Source organism: Scatophagus argus, chromosome 7, assembly GCF_020382885.2.
Source record: "Scatophagus argus isolate fScaArg1 chromosome 7, fScaArg1.pri, whole genome shotgun sequence".
Lineage (NCBI taxonomy): Eukaryota > Metazoa > Chordata > Actinopteri > Scatophagidae > Scatophagus > Scatophagus argus.
This window is the reverse complement of record NC_058499.1, coordinates 5307526-5331365: the sequence shown is the minus strand read 5'-3', so window position 1 is coordinate 5331365 and position 23840 is coordinate 5307526. Positions and strand designations below refer to the sequence as shown.

The following is a 23840-nucleotide window of genomic DNA, read 5'->3' as shown; positions in this document are numbered from 1 at the left end:
AAACGTCCCTAAACCGAATTCCATTCACTTCCTACGGCAGCGCGGAAACACGACGGATGTAATATATATTTGGCCACTCGTGTGAGCTGTCGCTGTTTGGTTCATCTGACTTCCTGTGTCTCCGTTTCATGGTGTGAATAATGAATGAACAGCTGAAAGATGACGGAGCTGCGCGATTTGCACGTTGCTAACAGGTAAGTTACATATAGACGAATGAAAAATAAACAACGACCGAATATGTAATGATGTTTTAACTTTGATTTGTCTGAATTTTGTGAGACAGGCAGAGTTACTATCCACTGTACTGACGTTTTTTTTCTTTTTACATCCTTGAACTGGCAGAGCTATTTCAGCCATTACAGGAACTATGCAAACACATACTTGGAAGAATTTTCCTTGAATAGCAATGAAATGAATAGCACGTTTTTTCCTGATGTTCAGCTCCCTCTGGACATCCTGGGTGGTGATAATGGTGCCCAGGAAGATGAATGACTCCACTGGAGAGTCACGCACGATTATGGGGGCTGGTGGGACTGTGCTCTTCCTGAAATCCACAACCATCTCCACTGTCTTTGACTCTTGGGGTTCTATGTTGTTCTGTCGGTCTTCTGTGCAGAGTGGCGGGAAAAGGATGCGGACTTGAGGGGAACCTGCACTGACGAATTGGGGTCTCGGGAGATGGTGTCAGAACAGTCCCTTTGCCATTCAAATTGACAGTCACTCAAGTGATTGGCCATAATCAAACTTCTATTCTCATGGGACCGTGGATATGTATCCATAATTTCATGGCAGTCTTTCCCATAGTTGTTGAAATATTTCAGTCAGGAACCAAGTGGTGGGTTGACTGACAGAATCTGCCTTGTAAAGTGTAGTATGTGTATAATTGTTGAACGTAAAACTCACTTTATACAGTATATCCTTAAACCTCGGAATGCATGACCTAAGTGTCCTTGGGGGTAGCTCTGGTCCTGATTACAACACTAATTTCTTTTTACTAAACTATTTTTACAGCGTAGCCGTTCGAACATTAAACACATCGGGTCGACTGAGATGCAGCTGTTTTGATGAGACAAATATTGCTTTTGTCAAACTGTCACGGGTGCCCATTGTTTCAACTCTTTTATTGCTCGTAAAATAAATGACTCGCATGCACCTGTGCCGCCATCCATAAAAAACAGCTTCTGTGAGTGTTTTAAGCAGCTGTTAACAGCTTCTGCAAAACTGGAACGGCAGGTGAATTGATATAGTAGACCATGAAAGACTAAAGGTAATACTGAAGAACTGACAGCAACACCACAGACACATTTAGGGGTAGAGCCGAAGGGGTAAGATCACGGGTGCGTTACTCAAACTTGAATTGCTGTGAAGATGTTTAAGTTTGTTCTGCCTAGTTGGTTATGTGGCACAGACAAACAGTAATAAACACACATGTACTGAAAGGATCTAATCGAAGCGTCCTGCCAGAAAATGATTTCGCTTGTTTCGGTTTTTATTTTGAATCATGAAACAACCAAACAGAAAGAGTTTGTTCTGCTTCACACCAGCTGAGCTTCATAACAGCAAATTACACATGTGAAGGGCTCAGAGATCAGTGCCTTAAAAACATCCTAAAGTCATTTCATGTTTAGTCGACGCTCACGGCTATTTTAGTCCCATCATGTACTTCCAGGTAACAGATTGTTTAGTGCCACTTCAAGCTGTGAGTAATGCAGGCAGGAGCGTCGACTGCCATTTCGGTCTTCCATTACATCCACAGCAAGTGCATAAAGGAAGATGTTGAGTCGAATACTTTGTAAAGGAGAAAAGCCGTATTATTTGTGTCATCTGGACACATCCTTAATGGCCTCAAAGAGGTGACACTCTAACTCACATCATACATGTATATCAATACATATCTTAACTACAAATTGACAGAAAATAAAATAAACAACAATTCAATAACAATTAGTTGGGTAGGTAGGCAATATCTCTGAAGCTCAGTGTCAGAAACCAAAAGAAAACATGAGCATGTGCATTATTTTTTCTTCTGAACCTGCTACCATGTAAGTATGTCATGCTGCTCTAATTCCCTGCAAACAAAAGGCTACATTTAATAACTCTTAGTGCCATCCCTGCAGTGAGAAACGTTAACAACTCCCTGTGGCACAAAGGAATTCACAAGAACCAGAGGAAAACATCAGAGGGGACCAGGGCAAAATTCCCCGTGAGAGGCAGAAGCGCCTCCAGCGTACTGTATTCTACAAACAGCAAAATGTTTAAATGTAAAATTTAAGTTTGTTTTAATGTAGGTGTTGGTTGTGCTTTTAATGAGCGAGTACTTTGGGACGCTTACATATGCTGCTTTCTCCCTGGCTGACTGTACTCTCTGGTTTTGGAGAAAAGTATTTCAAAATATCCCCATAACAGATCACATTTTTAACCATGGGATGGTGATAGGTGCTACAATAGAACAATGCACATGACAAATCAATATTCCAGTGCACAGCAGGACGTCAGTGACACTATAATCGTATCTCGGTGTGCACGGGAATACTGATGTTTGTATGTGACTTCTTCTTTTGCTGCATGCAATTCAATGCTGCACTCTTTTAGTGCCCGGACATCAAAGAAACCAAATGAACTACCATGGTCCTTTTATGTAGTCGGTCTATTTGGCTTCAGAAATGTCAGTCCAGCCATTACTTTTGCATTATCGGACATACAAAACAACTGCATCCCACGGGTATTAAAGATTGAGTCGGAGGTTGCTGATCACAAGAACCAAAAGACAATTACTGACCTCAGAAAGTACAAGGGACAAAAAAAGGGCCATTTTAGAAAAATCCAAATGTATAATATTTGGATTTTTAATTAAAACCATAGCTAACTTTATTTGTATGATACTATACCAATTTAAAGTTAACACAACAAAAAAGACAAATCTCAACAGGAAAGAAATCTTTTTGGATAACTTGAGTTTTTAACCATTATATAAAAATTCTGTCAATTCAATCAGTCATTAAACTGACACTGACTTTACATGGCAGGTGATTGAACACCTAATATGAAATGGTAAGATGAAGATGCTGATGTAGAGTACAGATTTAAAACTGATAATATTTATACTTACAAGGCATAATAATTTATATGTAAATGTGAAGTGCATTTTGGTGAAACAGACTGCATATAGTCCTCTATGACTTGGCAGTGCAATGTAAGTAATGCATGTTCACCAGCATTTGATGAGTAAGCATCTTAGTCGCGTGTGTGTGTGTGTGTGTGTGTGTGTGTGAGAATCATACCTATGTATGCACTGCAGGTTTAATGACAGGCTGGCTAATGAAAGTCAGTGGAAAGAAAGTTGCTTGCCTCATGACATCTGTGAAAGCACAATCCGTACTGAGAATCTTTTTTTTCTTTCTTTATATGCATACAGTTCTGCTCCTCACAGCGAACAGCTTCAGACCCACAGAGTTACAAATGGGAGCAAGGAAAAGTAAGAAAAACAAAATTTATGCTGTTTACATTCTAGATATGCAGATTATTTGAAGATGAAGTGAAAGTCTGATGTGCACCGCCTACAGATTTAGTTTCTCTGCAGATTTTGCAGCTGTGAATAGCTGTGCTTTAGGCCCCCAGACATGGGCTGACATATGGGTTGCTTAACCATAAGGACACTCAAAAATGAATCACAAATGTAAACTCTCTCGTTCCACTGGCAAGTTGGAAGCATTTTTCAAATGTAATAAAGCTTTCTTCTGTCTAAATAATAAACATCCTATCACAGATATGTTGAAATCAGTAAAAACAAGAAAGACAACCAGGACGACCGAGGTGTCAGTTAGAACAGCAGGTACTAAGAAGTGTGTCCTCTTCAACAAGAAAATGTACGCTTGGAAAGGGAAACACTGGTGGTGTGTTAAACATGTTTCCCATGGTGGAGCGGGGTCCATCTGTTTGCTGTACCAATGAGATGAGATGAAAATTTTATGATTTGTGCCTGGAAATTGGGCCACTGCAGCACTGAAAACAGTGACTGGATACAGCAAGGAAAACCAGTGTAAATAAGAATGTAGAGGGATGTAGATGTAAATATGTACAGGACCGAAAAGCCTCTTGAGCCCCGTGGGGACATCTTGTCATAAACAACTTCAGCACAGCAACACCGAAAGTACACTATATAGACAAAAGTATCCAGACACACCTTGTTACAGGGCTGTCGTTCAGGGTTTGGGCTCGGCCCCTCAGTTCTAATGAAGGGAAATCTTAATGCTTCAGCATACCAAGACATTTTGGACAATGCTATACAGTTTGTTGAAGGCCCTTTTCTATTCCAGCATGACTGTGCCCCAGTGGACAAAGCAAAGCTCCATAAAGACATGGTTGGATGAGTTTGGTGTGGAAGAACTTGACTGGCCCACACAGAGTCCTGACCTCAACCCCATCCAACACCTTTGGAATGAACTGGAATGATGTAACTGGTGTAACTGAATGTGTCCAACCAACAGACACAAACCTGTACCCTAATTTCTAACCAAGGACATATGAACATAGGAACAAGCTTGGGAAATTGGAATATAAAGAGAAAAATATGAAAAAATGACAAGAATAAAGAAATGCGATTTTCATCAGCAGGCAAACACTGAGCCTTGAAAACATTCACACACACACACAAGGCTTTAAACATGCTCGAGTAAAGCTGTGTATGTGACTGTTTGTTTGAGCTCTCTGTCTTATTAGAAACTCCAGATGGAATTTCAGCATGTTCAGGAGAATGACAGCACATGAAGCACATGTGTGTTATTGTCTTTTTGCCACTCGCTGCAGTGATAATCAGAGACTATTTATAGACAGAAACTGTATGCAAAGATCAGAGGTTGCAAAGGTAAGCATCAATTACACAAAGATATCAAAAAGAAAAAGTGGTTCAGCTGCTTAACGTGCCAAGAATTCTGCATAAAAGAAAGTTGCTGTGTTTAATGATTTCTTGAAACAAGGATTGGATGGTCGGATCGTTTAGCTTTATCATCCTCCAGTTTATGAAGCATGTTTAGGTTTCTTAGAATCGCAGTGATTATTTCCATTAAAATTGTTCTTCATTCTTCCAGTGAAAATAATAAATAAGACCCACTGATTGGTTTTAAAAGATCACAATTTGCAATGGCACTTGAATTTGTAATGCCATACCTCAGAAATGTTTGTCGTGCCTTTAGTGTTTCTTGTTTATCTGTCTATTCTTTGTATACTTTACGATAGAGCCATGAAACAAAATCCAGTTTGTTCAGTGGAAATGTGTGACAAAGATTAATTTATTAGCCTGCCCCAGAAGAAGTCAGGAGTTGGCAGAAACTGGCAACAAAGAAAGAAAAAAAAATAATACCCAGGAGGAAATCAATTTCCAACCAGTTCCTGGCTGCAAACTGAAAACACTATTGGAGTAGCTGGTTTTGAAGATGGTATCATAACCATTTGAATACTTTGAGATACTCATTTCTACTCCACTCTTGCAGATATCTGCAGAAGTCATTTTAAACAAAGTCAAGAAGCTAATAAGCCAGCTTGTGATGGACATGAAAGATCAATTATCCACGTCAAGCTTCCCTCCACCTCCCCCCTCCATACTTCACATATTTTCACAAGGAACACTTAAAGGGAACATTCGCAGTCACAATCATACAAACACTGCAGCTGCACTTCTCTCGAAGTGTAATATGCTCCTATATCAAAGGACAAAAGGTTACACCTCTCCTTTTTAATCCTCTTCTGTCTACACCTTAAAGGTGCCGTCCACTGTCTGCTCCTGTTGTAACAATTTCTTCACACATTATGTCCTGCCACAGCATTCACTTTGAACTGGAAATGCAGTGAAGCAAGACGCTCTCAAAATGTGGCTTCGTGTTGTCTTTAAAGGCTTGGATTCCCGTTGATAACTTATTTGAAGTATTCACTCACATTACTGTGAGGCACTTAAAAGTGTCCAAAAAGTGGGGTGTTCTATGCATATTTTGTGATAGTGTTGAAGTTATAATGGGCTATACTTACTCTTTCTTTGGCACTCTCCCACATACACACATAATCCATTGATGTATCCTCCCATACAGTGCAAGTCAAATTAAGAGCAAAGAGGGGGCACTTCTATTACAGGAGTAAAATGACCCGCTTCACACAAAGTTCACCTCATTTTGGTTGCAAATTAAATGTCTGCCTTGGTTTAGAGAGCTGAGTAGGCAGCCTCTCAGAATACCAATACACTATGGCCATTCCTCCACATCAACTTTGTAACTCTGAAGGGTTGTTTAATGAAAACAAATTCAACTGGAGTTTTGCTTTCAGTTTATCCATTTTGATCAAATACACTGATATGTGCTCCAAAATAAATAAATAAATAAATAAATAAAAAGAACAACTTCTAAATGATGGGAACACAGAACTCTATCTCATCATCATTGGTGGATCATTATTCACTGATGCCTCGACTGGGCTCGACCTCAGGTGTGCATGCCATTCAACATGCCATCTGCCATTTAAGAAACATAGTGGACGCTGCTTTCTGAAGAAGATTACAGTTATGTATGTGAATACATTTTTAATCTGCAGTAAGAAGCCCCTTGGGGCAATGATGTCCATAAACCTGACAGGGTAACTTCAGAAGTATTATGCTCTTCTCTATGAACAATACATTATCAAAATCATCAAAAGACCCCACTGAGATACCTCTCAATTTCAATTCAATTCAATTCAGTTTATTTATATAGCGCCAATTGACAACAAAAGTTATCTCATGACACTTTCCAATTAGAGCAGGTCTAGACCAAACTCTTTAAAGTCCTTCAAATGTTTATTTTTTTTAAAGTCTTATAAGATACTTATTTCTTTATTGAACCACAAGGAGCTCAGCCTTATATAAGACTTTCCCAAACCCCTTCACAGACAGATCACAAGTTCACCAGTGCCACTTAGCTCTCTGCTCTGAGGGTCTTTTCCAATTTGGCTTAAGTTTGACAAGCTCACCTGAGCCTGGCCTACTTAAGGTCATTATAGCTGAGGACCGCAGCTACAGGGAGCCTTCTCCTTCCTGAACCTCTTCCATCATAATCTTCTCTCTCAATTCATGACAGCGTTTATTCCCTGCTGGAGCAGGTGATGAGCAGCAGTGCCGTGTTAATGTAATTCTATGTAGATCACATGTCCCAGGTGATGATGACACTCATTCACAAACACATGCTACCAACATGGCTCATTATGCACCACCACACATGCTCTCAGTGTTTGCATTTGCAGACACAGCTACAGCATACCGTAAATTACAGACAACACCGTGCATACGTGATTGTAAAAATGGTTTTAAAATTAACTATACATAAAATGAACTACATAATGTAATATGTGATGTGTAAAATAAATCATACTATATAATACAAGCGATCTGGTGCAGATGCACATATAACATGTATATGCATTACATTTAAACAGGATTGCTGATGAAATACCCTATTTTTACTTGTGGCTTGCCAACTACAAACTGCATACATATAGCCTAATTTTAGGTTAGTGAGTAACAACTACAGACTGCATAAACTATCAGGCAAATCTCTCCAGAGCCTCTACAAGAGGAAAAAAAAATCTCAGTCGTGAAACCTCAGCCAGAGAGAAGGATATGACAGACTAGTCTAGACTGTCTGTCACAAAATGTCTCATGCAGTCTCCCGTAGGATGTCTGGTATGATAAATTATTATCAAGTGAACAAAGTAAACCTGATGTATGCTGCTGAAACATCAGTGAAGCATGAGAGTCATGCAGTTAAAGCACATTACAAAGGGAGAGTAACCTGATTTCTAGTGTCAGTTGAAAACATCACGTTCCTTCAGTCAGCAGTTTGAGCTGACCTTAATGCTTCGTCATACAACAGCCTGGGTGAATTTGCCAACAACGGAAATAATAACCAGATTTCACAACTTTTTCTAGTCTTTTAGGTGTCTTCTCTTGAACTTGGCAAATAGAGACTTTTCATGTCACTGTATCAGTTTGCCACATTCTTATTCTGTGGGTGATCACAAGCAGCATTACACAAAAGCGTATTTAATTTCCTGTGACTGCACTAGAAAGGTAACATGTCAGTTTTACAAATCTCTTGAGGACACCGCATATCAATTGACGAATCCAATGTCGAGAACCGCGACGCAATCCAAAACACGTAAATACGTTCTGAATCTGTTTTGTCTGTTGAAGGCCGTGCATATTTTAAAGTATTTTGCAGAGTCACAGTGTTCACTGGACTTATGAAGAAAAAAGGACGATTAATTTAGCTGAATAATCAGCAGGAGTCTGCAAACAAACCGACTGAAAGCACAAACCCCCTGTTCTTTTTTCCTTGACACTTAAAAAGCACCCTCATAGGATGTGCTCATTAGCATTTAAGTGTAAGGATTTTTGTTTACTGATTTAAAGCTGGACATCATTTTGCTGAAAGAGACTGCCATGTACAAAAAGGCAAAAATTATTTCAGATGGGAAAATGGCCAAGCAAGATGAGAGTGCACAGCGCTGACCAGAATACTAATGATGACAGAGAGGAGAGAGGGAAAAGACAAGGTGAGAAGCTCTTTCTATCACATAAAACGCTGGACTGCCTAAACTTGTTAAAATGCACATATTCTCTGACTGTTATTCAGGCAAGCTATCAGCACGATGACATTTTTTGTATTATTATTATTTCTTTTACATGTGCCACATTTGAATTTTTTGCTGAATATGAACTGAAGCTGTGTCGGGATGGAATATGTTTCTGTAGGTGTAGTCAGTTCATTTAATGTTTTACAGCACTGCTGTCCAACCACCTATGAATTTTCAGCTCCTGTATCAATGAAGTGGAGGATGCTTTGATCATTTTTGTGGTATCAGGACAGATGCCCTTATTTCCTTTCTCTTTTTCCAGCGAGTACCATACAGCAGGCTCAGCTGCTTGATTGTAAGCTAATACACAGGCCTATTTGACCATGAAGGCGAAATCATACACCCATCCTGTTAACACACAATAATCACACTCTTATGTGCACTTTAAAAAGCCATCCAATTAAAGGTTGGATGGCTTATAAATTCCTTGTGCCCTCGTCGGACTTTGCCGAATAAGTTTTCCCGATTCTGATTTTATAAATCTCATTGCATATCTACTGCCAAGACTGCAACATAACAGGCCCTGGCCTTAAATTATAGTTGAAAAATGAAAGTTAAACATGTAGTGACTTTATATTTCATAGATACAAGTAAACCCTCCCTTGCTTTCTCCTGCTGCTTTGATCCAAAAATAGAGCCCTGGGTGCATCATCCATGATAATTAGAAATATTGGCAGCTTGCTTTAGCCTGCGTTTCCACTCACAACTGACGCTGATCATAGTGGAGACTTCAGTACAGTCAGGACTGGGATTTGATCCAGTGACGATGTTTGTGGAAGAGGCACCTCTCCCCCAGCTGTGCTTATGTAATGGACCAGCTCTTTTGAGCCTGAAATTAATCTAAAACAAATAAATACTATTTTCATGGTTTAATTATATCTCTTTTTTAAAGCATGTTTCCTAGCAAGCTGTGAGTGTTACAGCTTTTGAAATATTAGTCACAAAGCGGGATTTGTAAAGTGTGTGTGTTCCAGGGCATCGAAGTAACGCACACGCTGGGGGCCAAGGGAGAGGTCTCGGCTAAATGTTATTATTTTTGATTCACCTCCAACTGCGACTGTGTGTGTTCGTCCATGGGTGGAGGGGGTAGGACTAATTTCAAGATTAAAAAGTGATGTCAGCCAGCCAAGAATGCAATATTTAAATGAAGACCGTTTGTAAGTCATCACCATGCTGACTCACTGACATTTACCGTTTTCAAAGGCTGAATCCTGCGTACAGATGGACCCAATGTTCATCACACTTTAAGGCCCACAGTTGTCTAAAAAAGACAATCAGAGGAGAGCTGTGAAAAATCCCCTGAATCACATATTGATGGGGGATCGAGTGGCCCATCGCGTTGCCTAACAGATGTGAAAATCGCATGTCTCATGTAGGTTGTTCAGAAGCTGCTCTGAGAAACCCCCTCTGACATTTTGTTCCATGGCTTTTGACAAAAGCAAACTGATGGCAGGCTAAGGTGAGCATCCTAATGGAGACATTTTCAAATTAAATTCAGCTAAAATGTTTGTTAATGGTCAACTATTTGACTCTTAGAATATTTGCAAATGAGCGGGAAGCTCATACTAGCATGTTAGGTTTTTTTTGTTTTGTTTTATTTTTGTTTTATTGCTGTTGCTGTTTGCTGTTTTTAGACATCCAGAGGCAAATACAGATTTACTAGAAATATCCAGCAACTCTTCTATTAGTTTTGTGCTACAGCTGTTGAAGACTAGCAGCTACAAAACCCCACACAATCTTTTCATTCACATTCATCGAAAAAATAAAGACAAAACCCAGGAGCATCTGGATGAACATTTGGAAATTGTCCAATCTGAACTCCCCCTCATTTCCAGTAGGTACTTGCTATGCGTGCCAGAAAGCAAAGAGAATCTATTGAACTTCAACCCAGAAGTATTGTTTGTCCTTTCCGCTGTTAGTAATGGACTTCCAACAAAACTGTTTGGACAAAATGCCAGTCTGTAACTTCAGAATGACAGGTGATTTAACGATTAATGGGATTAAAAAACGTAATAAATGTACAGTATATACCTCCGAGTAGAGCTGTAGCAAATTCAGCCGTTCTCTTAAAGTGTGTCTCAGTCCTCATTGCATTACATACATCACTCCCTCCTCAGTAAAGGCCTCTGTTGGAAGCAGGTCCATTTGGTTGCACTTAAGTGTCAGAAACTGCATTGTGTGCTGTGTGAAGTGAAAGGCAGGAAGTTGATGCTTCCTTTTCCCAGTGTGGCTCTTATGAACAGTCGCAGTGTTGGCTCATGTGACTGTTTTGGAGGTGTAAATACGGCACAGGAAGTATAGGCGTACACAATTCATGTGCATCAAGGTGTTTTTTCTAATAATGCTCTCCACTTTGTGATCAATAAAACCAGCACTGTGTTATGTCCCAGTGATTACAGTAAGCAGGGCATTTTTTTTCAAGGCCAGGCTTCATGAAGGAGACATTAAATTAGATTATTCATAACCAGATTAGACATAATCGCCACAGCATATTTTGAAACAGGCTTGTTTACATTATGGTTCTTGGACTGTTTAATATAAACAAACGATGACAAGTTAGGATAACCCTTTGTGCATTGTACCTCCTCATACACAAACAGATCCTGGTGTTCATTCTCTCCTCTTGCGTGACTTTGCTGCACTTGGGTTGAAAATGGTGTTTTTCTTCTGTATTCAGCTGGGAGTTGAAACCTTAAATGTTTCTCAGGGCTTCTCAGTGTGAATGACTTGCTGAAGGTTACATTTTACACAGATGTCCTCTCACATGCAGGAGTTACGACCTGGAGACAACCAGTTACATTGGTTTGGATTCCCTTAAATGGAAGCACAAATGTTTTCTACACCACATTTGTACAAGAAAGAAATCTGAGCAAGAAAATAATTACTTTCCGACAAGAAAATAATCTCAGGGGAATAAATTCCATGTTCAACGTAAAACACGTAAGAGCGTCCCTCACGCTCAGGAGTAACGTGAATATGACGGCTCTAAGTTCCCTCTGATCTAATTCGCGGCATCAGAGATGTCACACATGGTGCATGGATGACACCGGTTTTAAGGCCTACGAACAAACAAATGATTCACAATCCTTTGCCTTGTTTCGTCTTCAAGAAAAACAAAAAATACATTTGAATACATTTCCCACGGGGCAGTGTATTTCAAATCAAAAGTAGGGCAACTCAGGAGACATTTGGTATGATTTTGTAGAACAACTGAATGCACAAAAGGTCAGTGAGGGGGTGAAACCTTTCCTGAACACAAACATGAGAATCTCTGTTGTGTTGGCCTAGTAATGTTTCCAAATACAGACGATAAAAGCTGTACTTGAATTATTTATACAATTTCCAATTTATACCATTTAGATTTGCTCAGCCAGTTGGAAAAAAATAAAAAAAGTAGGCAGGAGAAGCGAACAAATATTGCTCTCTCATCCTTCCCGTCCAACTGCTGAGTAATGTACTTACCCCCCCACCTGCTGCAGGCTGCAATCTGAAATGTGAGTGAATGTGAATGAATGAATGTGGAGCAAATTTAATAACTAAACTACCAACTCATCTTTTTCAGTATAAGATGAAATAAACTTTCTGTGATGTAGAAAACTGCTTATTTTTCACGTCAAATAAAAGTAGGAGTTATTAAAGTGGAGAATGATGCACAGTGATTATATAGAAAATGGTATTTTGATTAAACATCTTTATAATAAAGTGATTTTCATTTACTCCTCCTCCCTTTCTCTCAGGCTTATTAGATGCAAAACATAATAATAAAGTAGAATCATCTCGATTTTGGATTTTAGTGTCGACCAGCTAATCTTTCATCCCTTTTAGCTTGCAGGCCCTTTAAAAAAAAATAAATAAATAAAATAGTGAGTTTTTGAGTTCCCCACTTGCATAAGAAAGCTCAGTTAAGAAGTGTTTTTGCAGGATACTGGTAAAAGCAAAATGACCACTTGATCAGTGATCAAAAAGCTGACCCTATTTTTTGGAATGTGAGAAATGTGTCTTGCAAAAGAGCGCATTGGGTTGAGAAGCTCATTTCCACATAACTTCACAAAAGTCTACCACTATGGACACCATTAGCTGTGAATTGCTGTGACAAATTTGCCAACTTCATTTCATGCATCATGGTAAATCATGAAACCACATCAGTAATAACCATTATTCGCTATAACAGCCTTGAGAATAATTGCCTCGGAGGTTGAGGAAAAATGAGTTGTTAACTTCTAAGTTCTCCTTTGGCGATGGGCAGTATCAGTGCTTCCTGGCTGTGAGTGGAGGGGCATTCGTGGGCATCATGAGTCACTCTTGGATGCAAGTCATCCACTGCATGACAAGCTTTTACTGCAGCCCAGTAGCGTAAAAATGACTTCTGCTAGCCACACTATGAGACACATCCCGTGTGTGTGTGTGTGTGTGTGTGTGTGTGTGTGAGTGAGTGAGTGAGTGAGTGTGCACGCCCGAGGAAGACTGAAAGGGAGACATCACTTTTGAACTGCCAAATAAACCAATCAATTAGCGAAATACCTCTGGTTCAGAATACAGGGGATCCGCTCTGACTTTAATAGTGATGCATGCTGGGATACCTTCTTGATTCAATCTGCAGTAAAACCCTCATAAAGTCCGTCCACGTTGTTTATTGCAACATATGTTAAGAAAGTCTCAGCTTGGCTGCTAAAGAATCAAAACAAAAGAAGCAGTGACTCCACATGTGAGACAAAACCATTCAATGCACTGCATTTAATCCAATCTTAAATATATGTTTCACAATTACCATTTGCCAATATGACAAAGGCTTGGCAATACAATCAGTGAAGACATGAACCTCCGTGGCTGCGCCTGCATGTTGACCTGCACCAGTATCAGCTGACATAGCCTGAGTGCTGGAGAGGAGTTATGAAGGAAACAGAAGCAGAAGGTTCAGCCAAGGTGGAGTAATTTGATTTATCTTTTATTATTTTTCCATCCTCCGGTGTTATCGTGGCTTCTTCTCTGAAAATGGGAAATGTGATAAATATTGATGTCCTTTACAGGAAATGCATCCAGTCATGTGTGAGATGCAGGTCTATCACATGCTTTGTGTAAACTGACCCTCGGACCAAAAGCCTGAACCTAAGAAGAGGTTTGCCTGCCTAAAAGCTTTTTTTCTGAGGCTTGTTAGCGCTCTCCCTCACAGTCTCTTTCCTCCTCTTGTCTCTGCCTTCCTGCCAGTCTTTCATTGCTATATTCTCTGCCCTTTGCTCTCTGCCTAATTCACCTTCCAGCAGCATCTCAGTCTCACCTTCTCCCTCACTTTTTCTCTCTCTCGTATTCCAGTCCCCCCTCTGACAATCTCTCTTCCCTGCTTTCCCTGTAGAGTTCATAGAGGCAAGAAGAGAGATGAACAGAGAATTAATAACAAGACAGCAGTAAAGATAAAAGGAAAGAAGCTCATCCAGTATGCAGAGCGGACTGAAATAGCAACATCAACTTTACCTTGTGCTTCCAACTGACAGAGTGAAAAAGAAATGAAATAAGCAATGGCATCTTCATCAGCGTGCGATGGTAACGACAACAAACACAATTAAACTAAATATGAAAGTAATTCAGTCCTTTACACACACACACACAAGATGAAAGTTAGCCATCTTAAATCAGTGCTTGATATCAAAAGGCCCCTCAGCTAATCAGACAAATCAATTTCTCCTCACACGTCACTCGAGGAGGTTTATACAAGAACATGTGCAGGTATGCAGACAAGCATCCATAGAAGGAATCTAATTCCCACCTTGTCACATTACACCCACACAGGCACACTGAGGACACAGTATAGACACAAATTCATACATTCTCACACCAAAGCTGTGAAAAAAGAGCACGTGTAAATGCATCTGTGCATGATAAATTCAGTCATTACTAATGTGCTTCCACCTCCTGACTCAAAATTTACCTCCTTATCATGACAAAGTACCTTCCTGTCCCTGTTAACAGATGGCCAAAGTCAGTGTCACTGTCAGGTAGACCATGCAAAGTTGTCTCTAAGGGGTAGGAGCTGAAAATAACAGCAGATCAATAGCAAATACCAAGTGGACCATTTTTCCCTCCAGCCTCTGACAGCATGAGCAACACTGCTGGTGTTGGCACACATTTCTTTCCCCTGCTTCTTTCCCTACACTCTCTCTGCCAATCCCCAGCCAGCCCATCCTCATTTTCTCCCTCTCTCCATGTCCTAAATAGCTTGCTCTGCTTCATTTAACTGCTCCCCTATCCCATAATGTATACTGCTTGCACCTGTCAATATGTTATGAGAAGTAAATCAGGTAGGAAGTGCAAGAAAAGGAGATGGATCTACAGACAGAGAGTGAGAGAGCCAGAGAGGGGGATAGATATCCTTACCACAGCTGTAATGAAGAGAATCCAGAAATTGCCTGCTTCATTCCACAGTGGCTGCTCATTAAATCCAAGGTACTGAGGAAAGGATTGAAGATTCCATCGAGATGCTGCCCCGAGAGGAGGAAAATGAGATTCTTTAAATGGGAGGATTTTGGAGTGCTGTTAAAAAATGTGAGAAATATGCATAAGGAACAGGATCTGATATCCAAGTCCAGAGCACTTCATGAGTCCTTCCCGTCAGCTGCGAAGCCACACGTGTGCACACACTGACACATGTGGTTCACACGGCAAGCCACACACATAGAGTGGGTGTATCCTCTGTTGGTCTCAGCTAGGCTGAAAGATTGAGGGAGAATGAAGGAGGGATGAGAAAGGGAGAAGGAGAGACACAGCGGAAGGGAGGGGATCTAGAGAAGGGCAAGGTGGAGGGAGGAGCCGCAGTATGTGATGAGGAACTGAAGAGAGGAGGGAGGAGGAAAGGGGGAGGAGAGAGTCTCTCCCTCCCTCCTTATTCCTGCCTCAGTCTGAACTGCAGTGTGATGTGCACGTAACGCCACAGTGCGAGCTAATGAAATTATTTTCCCATATCTCCATCTGAAAAGACTGCAGGTGATGCTGAACAGCTATAGACAGAGATGAAAGAAAGCACCACAGAAGCGGCTAAAATCAGAGCTGTTTGTGTCTCTGAACGCTGTCCTTGCTTGCAAAACAGATAAACGTGCTTGGAAGATGGCTGAGAAAGATGAGAAAGGGAGGATGATGATGCACTGGGCAGATAACCAAGAACCAAACACACCCTGGGTAGGAAGGCATATCAGTGACATGCATGTCAACTGACTATCACATCCCATCGCATCACATCACATCACGTGACTGTGGCATCTGCTGGCGCTCCCTTTTATCACAATTACAAAGATACAAAGTTGCTGTTTGTGGTCGCAACCTGTTGAATCTTAAAACAAATCTTTCATTCAATCTCTCACTCTGCAGATCTGACTGTGTTGGAAGTGTTTCACCGAAGAAATATCAAAATTCAAGCACGTAGTTGAATCTGCCAAAGCAACTTTATTTTTGTCTTGAAAGTTTAACAAAAAGACAAAAACAGTAAATTTAGTTTTCTTTAACTTAACTTTCTAGACTTGATACATTTATCAGGGTCTCTATGTATCCTCCAGTATTGGCCAACAAACCACGCACATTGCAAAATTTTTCCGCCAACACATCCTTTGAAAAGCATAGCGGGCATCCCTTGGCTGACATGACTCACTCCATATAATCCTACACTGATGATTCACGCTCTAAATCAGCGTACACTTCGAGGCAGGGGTTAAGAGTATGGGTGGCAGAAGCGGTCAGGACACCCCACCGCGCTCAGCTTACAGACAGGATTAAGAATCAGTGGTGGATGGATGGGAGGGTGGTGGGAAGAGCTCCGAGCATATCTCTCTTCTCAGTGGAGCCATGCTTGTCAGCAGAAACCCTTCAGTGACCGAGGCGCTTGGTTGGCCTTAGAGGATGAAGACGACTTTTCCTCTACAAAGCTAGCTTGAATGTTATTACTTCGAGTGTGAAAACTGACAGAATTGAAACACCATAAAAAGATTTCTTCAGCTTCATTTTTTTTTTTTTTTAAGACATGGCGTGACACTTTGAAATAGCCTTGTATGCTCTCATCGCTGCATCAAGAAAAACATTTATCCTTCTTGGCTGTAGACTGGTGAACCATCTATACGTTACGATATCTACAGTGTAATATTTTCTAATTATCACTAAGAACAAAATATAGCAGAAGCTATTTCGAATGCCTACTGCCAATGGGAATTATTACTGAAGGTAGCTGGTACTAAACCAAACTGTTGCACCAATTAAAGCTGATGGTCATATGAAAAGTTAAGTTGTCACACAGGGCTGCACACTCTGGTGTGACATATCTGCTTTCAGGTCTGGACTCACTCCGACTCAGTCAAGTTTCTACATAGCTACTCCGTAATGAAAAACTATAGGCTTTCTCTGCACACATAAAAGACACAATAGGTGTGTCTCCATACAGAGGAATCAATATCATATTTCATTCTATAGCTGTGGAAACATTTCTCCAACATCAGTGGGCTTTGTTCTCCGGGGACCATGAATCTCTGCACAAAATATGCTAATCCACTCATCGTTGTTGCAGCAACTCCCTCTTCTATGAACTTTCTCTCTTCCCCGTCCTTCCTAGTGAAGAAACTTTCCAGACTCTGTCAGGTCCCTTACCTGTCTGCTAGCCGTCCTTGTTGAATGTGTCTTCCTTGCCTGCCTAATGATTAACCACTTGTCTACAAACCTGCTTATTTTTCAGTTAGTCTTCCTCAGACTATGACGCACACTCCAAACCCAGATAGACACAATTGCAGAGGTTTGTGCCAGGTTGGAGGCACACAAGTCAGCATGCACCACTCAGGCTGACCTGAACTGATGGCTTGTGTGGGAAGTTAACAAAATACCAAATTGATGTAGAATTGACTGAATGTGAATGAAATATTAATATTTTTTTCTGTTATTGTAAGAACTGAATAAGCAATTGACTTCTAACCTTGTTAAAAAATCCTGTGTGTCAGTAGGTAGAATAGCAGATGTTTGTGCCCTGCAGAGAGCTGTAGAGAACAGCCTCCAGTGAAGGTTTATGTCAAGATTGTATTCAAAGGTCACAATAACCAACATTTCTGAGAAATCTGCTCCCTGATTTTTGTTTCTTACCTCACAAGATTGTTCTTCTCCATGACCAAGTTAAATAAATATATCCATATAAGACAGCAAACACTGATTTCTGAGAGGTTTGGTTTTCTTTTCCATATTATTTGTGCCCTTACAATATGGTAAAACAAAAGAATGCAGTAAATCCACACAGTTTAATTCTAAATTGAAAAGCTGTTGTACTTTGCTTAAAGCTAGTGTTGGATTATTTCAGAACCTCTTTTTTTAATATCTGCAGAAAATCAATATCCCTACAACAATCAATAAATCAAATCTGCTGGCAAAATGAAAAAGAAAAATCTGGTGTGTGTGGCCTTCACATGCCTGTAATAAGTCCATCCAATCATTTCATTCAGCACAAACGCAGAGAAGCAGTCGCTGCAGCACAGACTCGCTCAGCAGCACACACTCACAGCAGTGAGTACTAACTGACATCTCCTATTGATTACTCTTATGAAGACTTGGAATCCTGTGAAAACTGTGCTTTCAGTCAATACTAAATATTTGCTGCATAATGAATGTTTACTCTGCTCCATCACATGTGACTGCTTGAATTTTAAGTATAAAATTCATGCACTACACGTCCCGCAAACGTCCTTTCCAAAACTGCATTCTGTAATTTTTGCAGTTCTGTACAAATTAAACATTGACATATAATACATTCATTTTGATGTCTTGGGACATAGCCAGGTCAGCTCCTACCCTCATGCCTTTGAACACGGCTGGGGGAAGAATAAGAAAACATTGCTATTTAAATAATCTGCAAAGCCCCTGAAGCCCTGGAAGATACATATTTTTTTTTTTTATCTTGTACGCGCAAGATAAAAATTTGTGAGGCACAATACAATGGCTTTGTAGAGAGCCAAGATAATAACTTGTTCAACAAAGAGAATTACTTGTGTGGAAGAAAAACTCTTTTGGGAATCAGGGACTCTGTATTAATCCCACATAGATGGAAAAATTCTCCCTTTTTTTCCCTTGTGCCCATTCATGACTTAAATAACAGAAATGTGCAGCCAGAAGTTGCAGGGTGGGAACAGTTAACTGTGTGATCACCCCTGTTACTGTTACAGCTTAACTATAAAGGTGAGGTGTGACATAACATCTTTAATCGAGAGACAATTGTTCGCAGTGGTAAGCGACAAAATAATTAACCTTGAGTCCTCTAAACTCTCTACGGGAGTAGCCATTACTGTGGATAACAGCATAGGCTACTTTGTTCTCATCTGTAGCACCATCTAGAAAGCAGAGATTTTGAGATAGATGTTGGTACACAGTAGGGAATTCAGACAGGAACTTCACACTCAGTCAGCAGATAAGGGATATATATATTGTGTATGGCACATATTTGGGATTACATTTCACAAATACATCATCTCATTGAGGTAATTTTCTTCAATATATAAAGGTGTGAGAGCTTCTAAAATCTATTCTGACATTGATGGGCATGACTCTTCATTTACTTTACCAGGACACAATGTCAGTCGCAGGCGATGTATTGTGTGTACAATAATGGCCAATAAACAAAGAGGCAAACAGTGATTGTGTATCTGTATGTAAAGTCAATATTTACCAAAAGTCTCTCCAGGTGGCAGTAAATTAAGGCAGTTTTGTCTTCTCAGAAATTACAGTAACTACAGTAAATGTCCACAATGAAGAAATGCTGCACCTGCAGTTTCTCTATGTGACGCAAACAGATGCTTCTGCAGGGTTGTTGCTTGCCGCCGATCATACACAACCATGAATTATTAAACGGTACCTCCAGCACAGCCTGGACTTTTTTTTCCCATGCACACAGAAGACAGTCCAGCTTTCATTGCCAACCAGGCGTTTGCTCTTGTTCTGGTTTAGCATTCGCAGTGTGGTCCCCAGGGTAATGCAGGCACAGAATTGTACTTCTGTGCAGGACAGCATTTCTCCCTCCTCAACACCACTGTAACCCCCAAGAAGCGTTCAGTCCCTGAATTTCCCCATGGATCACCCAGCCAGTGTAGCATGTGCACGTCTGTGTCAAAGAAAACAGTGGAATTGATGTGTGTGCCGATTGCTTCAACACCATCACAAATTGCTCAAGCTCAAGCAATCTGTTGAATATCCTCTGAAAATGTACAAAGGCAGCCTTACTTCTTTGAATTCCCAGGAACAATGCACCTACATGATCTTAGCTGGTACTGCAGGTCATAACATAGGAAGCATCTGCATGTGGAATCGCCATACTAACATTATACGCTGTTTTCTTCTCATAAACTTTTATCTCTTTGTACACAGTATTGCAGGAGAGTTTTCAATAATGTACAATTAATTTATGCAAATTCTAAAGCAACATATCGTTCAAGTAGGGGATTATGACAACAGAATAGGGATATAGGAAAATAGCGTATAAATTGGCTATTGTGCAAGTTTGACTTATCACTAAATCTAAATTATATTTTAAACATTTTAGATTTACAGTTATTAGTTACTAGTTATTCGGGCATTAGTTACATTAGTTATCTAATATGTATGTTTTGAAACTGGAGACATTTAAGATAAAGTCACATCAAATAGAAGCCATGACAGATTGTTATGTAAAGCTGAGATGCGTTTTAGGTTCTCATATACAGTAAAACAAAAGACACTATTTTTAATTCTCTGATTCACTTGGATCGGTCATATTCATCTGTGCTGTATAGCAATTCAAACTTTATTTGTACTTCTTTTATTAGGAATGCCATTGTTGCTTCTGTAAAGTAGAAGATATAGATTAAAATATGGGCCAGGCAAGGCTCGTCTTTTGCCAAAATGAGCTGGGAGACTGACAGACTTTGGGAATGTTCTGTCTCTAATTCAGCAAAAGAGCAGAAATCTCACCAAGCGATGGAATAGTTAATTACATGCAAAAGTTGGCAGTTGGTCTTAGCTGCTTGTTACACAAGCTAATGTCTGGTGGTACAAGCAGTCGTTGTGTGAAAATGAACTTCAAAATGCATATTATTAAAAAAAAAAAAGTTTCAACTGGAGTTGGAACAAAAAAATGAAATCACAGGTGATTCAGGTGTCTCCTAAATTTAACAACATTCAGGACCAGGTGTCATTCCCAGGAAGTCAAATACTTCCTTTTTGGTACGTCCCTCTGTGTCCTATACGCATGGGTTTCTCCTGGTCTTGGTGAGACACACCAGACTTAAATGTACTTCAAATGCAAAGACATCTGCATTATATAATGTAGTTTACAAAGGGAGAAAGTTTCAGGAGGGGTAGACTAAATGTACTTACAGACCACAAGTTTACTATTGCTTTCAATGTTGTTTCCAGACATGATGGCAAACCTAACGCAGAAATCAGGTTGACAGTGGTTAAACTTTAGCTCGCTACCCACAATAAATGATGCAGCAGCTAATTTTACTGGCATGTGGGTACTAGCATGAAGCATCATGAAGCAACATCACTTGCTACTACCCTTTAAGCTACAGCCTACTACATGAAGCTACATGAAATGAGAAGAGGAAAGGAGGGAGACAGAGCAGTAACCTGTAGCCTCTGTTACAGGTTGTTGGTAGAATCTGATGTAGGCAGCCATAATGGCAGAGTTGCACCATGCTGTCGCTCAGTCAAAACACAGAACATCACCTCCGCTGGGTGGAAGACACACTGGAGCAGCTTGCTGTCTGAAAGCTCTTTAAGACTCAGAACAAGCATTTCCACCAGTGGCTAATGTGCAGAGCTTAGTCGAAGATCCTGCTCTATCTTCCTGTTTATACAAAGTCAAAATACATTTGTGTTCTGGTAGCCAACAGCTCTTTCAAGCACCCATTGAAGGAGTAAAAACAGAGATATCAGGCACTTAAAAGACCGTTTCAGCTCCTATTTGCTTTACCAAAATTCTAGGTCTTGTTCATCTTTATTGAGTTTCAATAATAACAGTGGTTATGACTCACAAATTTCCTGTTAAATCCCCACCTCTGTTTCAACTTCTCAGCCTCAACTCTGGTGATTTTGACACCCATTAGTTTATTGTTCCATGGTGTGTGAGCAACCTATGTTGCAGACATCTGGCCCACCTAATTCCTGTGTCAGTGGCTGGATCCACACCTTAGTTTCCTCTCATTAGCTTGACCTCTTACCCTCCAGTTTTAATAATCCACAATATTAGTACCCCTTGTGACCCATGCATATTTATAAAGCCCTCATTATGCCATCACTCAAAGTAGTCATTATCCTGGGGCCCATTATAGCGGATTTTTGGCGCTTTCCACCGTGGGACTGTTTTTCAATAGACATAGCCCAAATGTGTCTTCTTGGCAGACTTTTACACCTTGGGGGACCACAGGTGGCACTGAAGAGTGACAGACACATGTATTGCTCTACACAAACAAACAACACATTGTACTAAAATTATCTGGCGAGAAGAGCAAAGAAGATAAAATCATGTAGCTTGCTGGAATGACTCAGAATAAAAAAGAGGGATGGCCATAAACCTGCACAGTTTCATCTCTCCATGCCTTCAAGGACTCGGTTCAAGATGGTCTTTCGCATACTTTTGCTTGTTTTCCAGCTCAATAACTACACTAACAATCCCTTCTCCCCGTGCAGCCTTTATGTCTTTTATGTTTTATTTGCTTTTAGCTGTGTATTGATTGCTCCTGTTCCTACTGTTGTTTGTAAGACAAAGATACAATGTCTGCTGTTGCTCCCCAGATCTATCCCAGTGTTCATATTGTGTGTATTTGTATTGTCTGATTGTATCTCTCGTTTGAGTCTGTTCTGCTATGCTGCTTGCAGCTGTGCTAATGTTGGCCTTCTGTTACTGGGTTTACCTTCTCTGTTTCTTTGCTGTGCTGCTGCACTTTGTTTTCTTTGTTTATGCTCTGACTCTGGCTTTAGATGTTTAGTGGTACTTTTTCCCCATGCAATCCTTGTTTCATGAAATGAGATAGTTACTAATTGTTGCTGACTTGAACCAACTTGTGATTGATAATGTTGAAAAATTGCTGAACTCACATTTCCCTGTTGGATTAAAAACTGCGATCGATGGGTGTCTTTCACCCAAAGACAACTTTAGAGCAGTAGATCAAACAGTCAGTTGTCACCCATCAAATTACTCTGAGTTATAGAATATAATGAACAAAAGTAAGCTTTAGAATGAACTGGAAAAGCTGTTTTGTTTGCTATTGTTTCAGTTGGGTCAGATTTGTTAAATTTGGAAAATGCTAACAAATTTTGCTAACAGACCCAATGTTGTGGAAAGATGACCAAGTCTACAAAAAAGTTACTGACATCAGAATGAATAAATTCAACTAATGACATTTTTCTTATTATTCTTGGTCTTTATTGACTAAGCTAAAGCTGGCATTGCAAACCTTGCAGTCGACACCGTACCAATACAAAGTATCTAAACATGTCTGTGGACATTCAACTATAATACCACTCAATACAAGTGGGACAATTATCGTCCTGTTTTCTTTCAGCTTTCTCTTTTTCACTTTATGTAAGCCAATCCATTTTTTTTACCATGATTATCCCAGTGTATTCAGTTATTGTATGCATTGTGACATTGATAAATTGTTTGATAAACTGTACCAACTGTGCTAGCAAGTGCCTGAATTGAGCCAATACAACCTTCTCAATTAACCCTTGATGTTTTATATAAAAAATTATTACATGTTGGGTACACTTTTTGCCAAAACAGGATTATCTATGATAAAATGTAAGGTGTAGTTGACTATACTCTGCAAATCCCCTACTCATAATAGCACGAACTTACAGATGCAGTCCTAAAAAATTACCTTCCAGCTGCCAGCTGAAATACTCTGAAAAGGTGGTTGATATCCCAAAACAAGTGTCTTCAGAGTAGGGATTCAATTTTTCATTAATTTACTCAGAAATATGGAGGCTTTGTCAGGAAAGCTCTCGAGGGTATTACCTGCTTCACAATAGAGAGGCTGATTAAATGAAAAGTGGCAGTGTCACACACAATGGTACATTGTGCATTCAGTGACACAGCAGAGGTATTATGGCTATTTTGGAGACGTAACCTTCAGTCTGTAGAACCAAGGTTGTACTGCTCATCTAGTACAGTGGAGTGGGACAAAGCCTGGACAGTATAACTC

The 23840-nt window shown here is 40.0% G+C and overlaps 1 protein-coding gene across 7 annotated transcripts in view; it reads right to left on the bottom strand.

Moving 5' to 3' along the window:
• lingo1a (leucine rich repeat and Ig domain containing 1a) overlaps positions 1 to 23840 on the bottom strand; it is a 238998-nt gene that overhangs the window by 94151 nt on the left and 121007 nt on the right. For 2 of the 7 annotated variants that reach the window (XM_046393823.1, XM_046393822.1), the window contains one exon: positions 15022 to 15125. The exons of 1 other annotated variant lie outside the window; for it this stretch is intronic. The gene's annotated coding sequence lies outside the window, so the exon portion shown is untranslated. Of the gene's footprint in view, positions 1 to 12554; positions 13997 to 15021; positions 15445 to 23840 lie in introns of those variants that run through there. 4 more of the 7 variants (XR_006843793.1, XR_006843794.1, XR_006843792.1 and 1 more) reach the window with 4 other exon arrangements.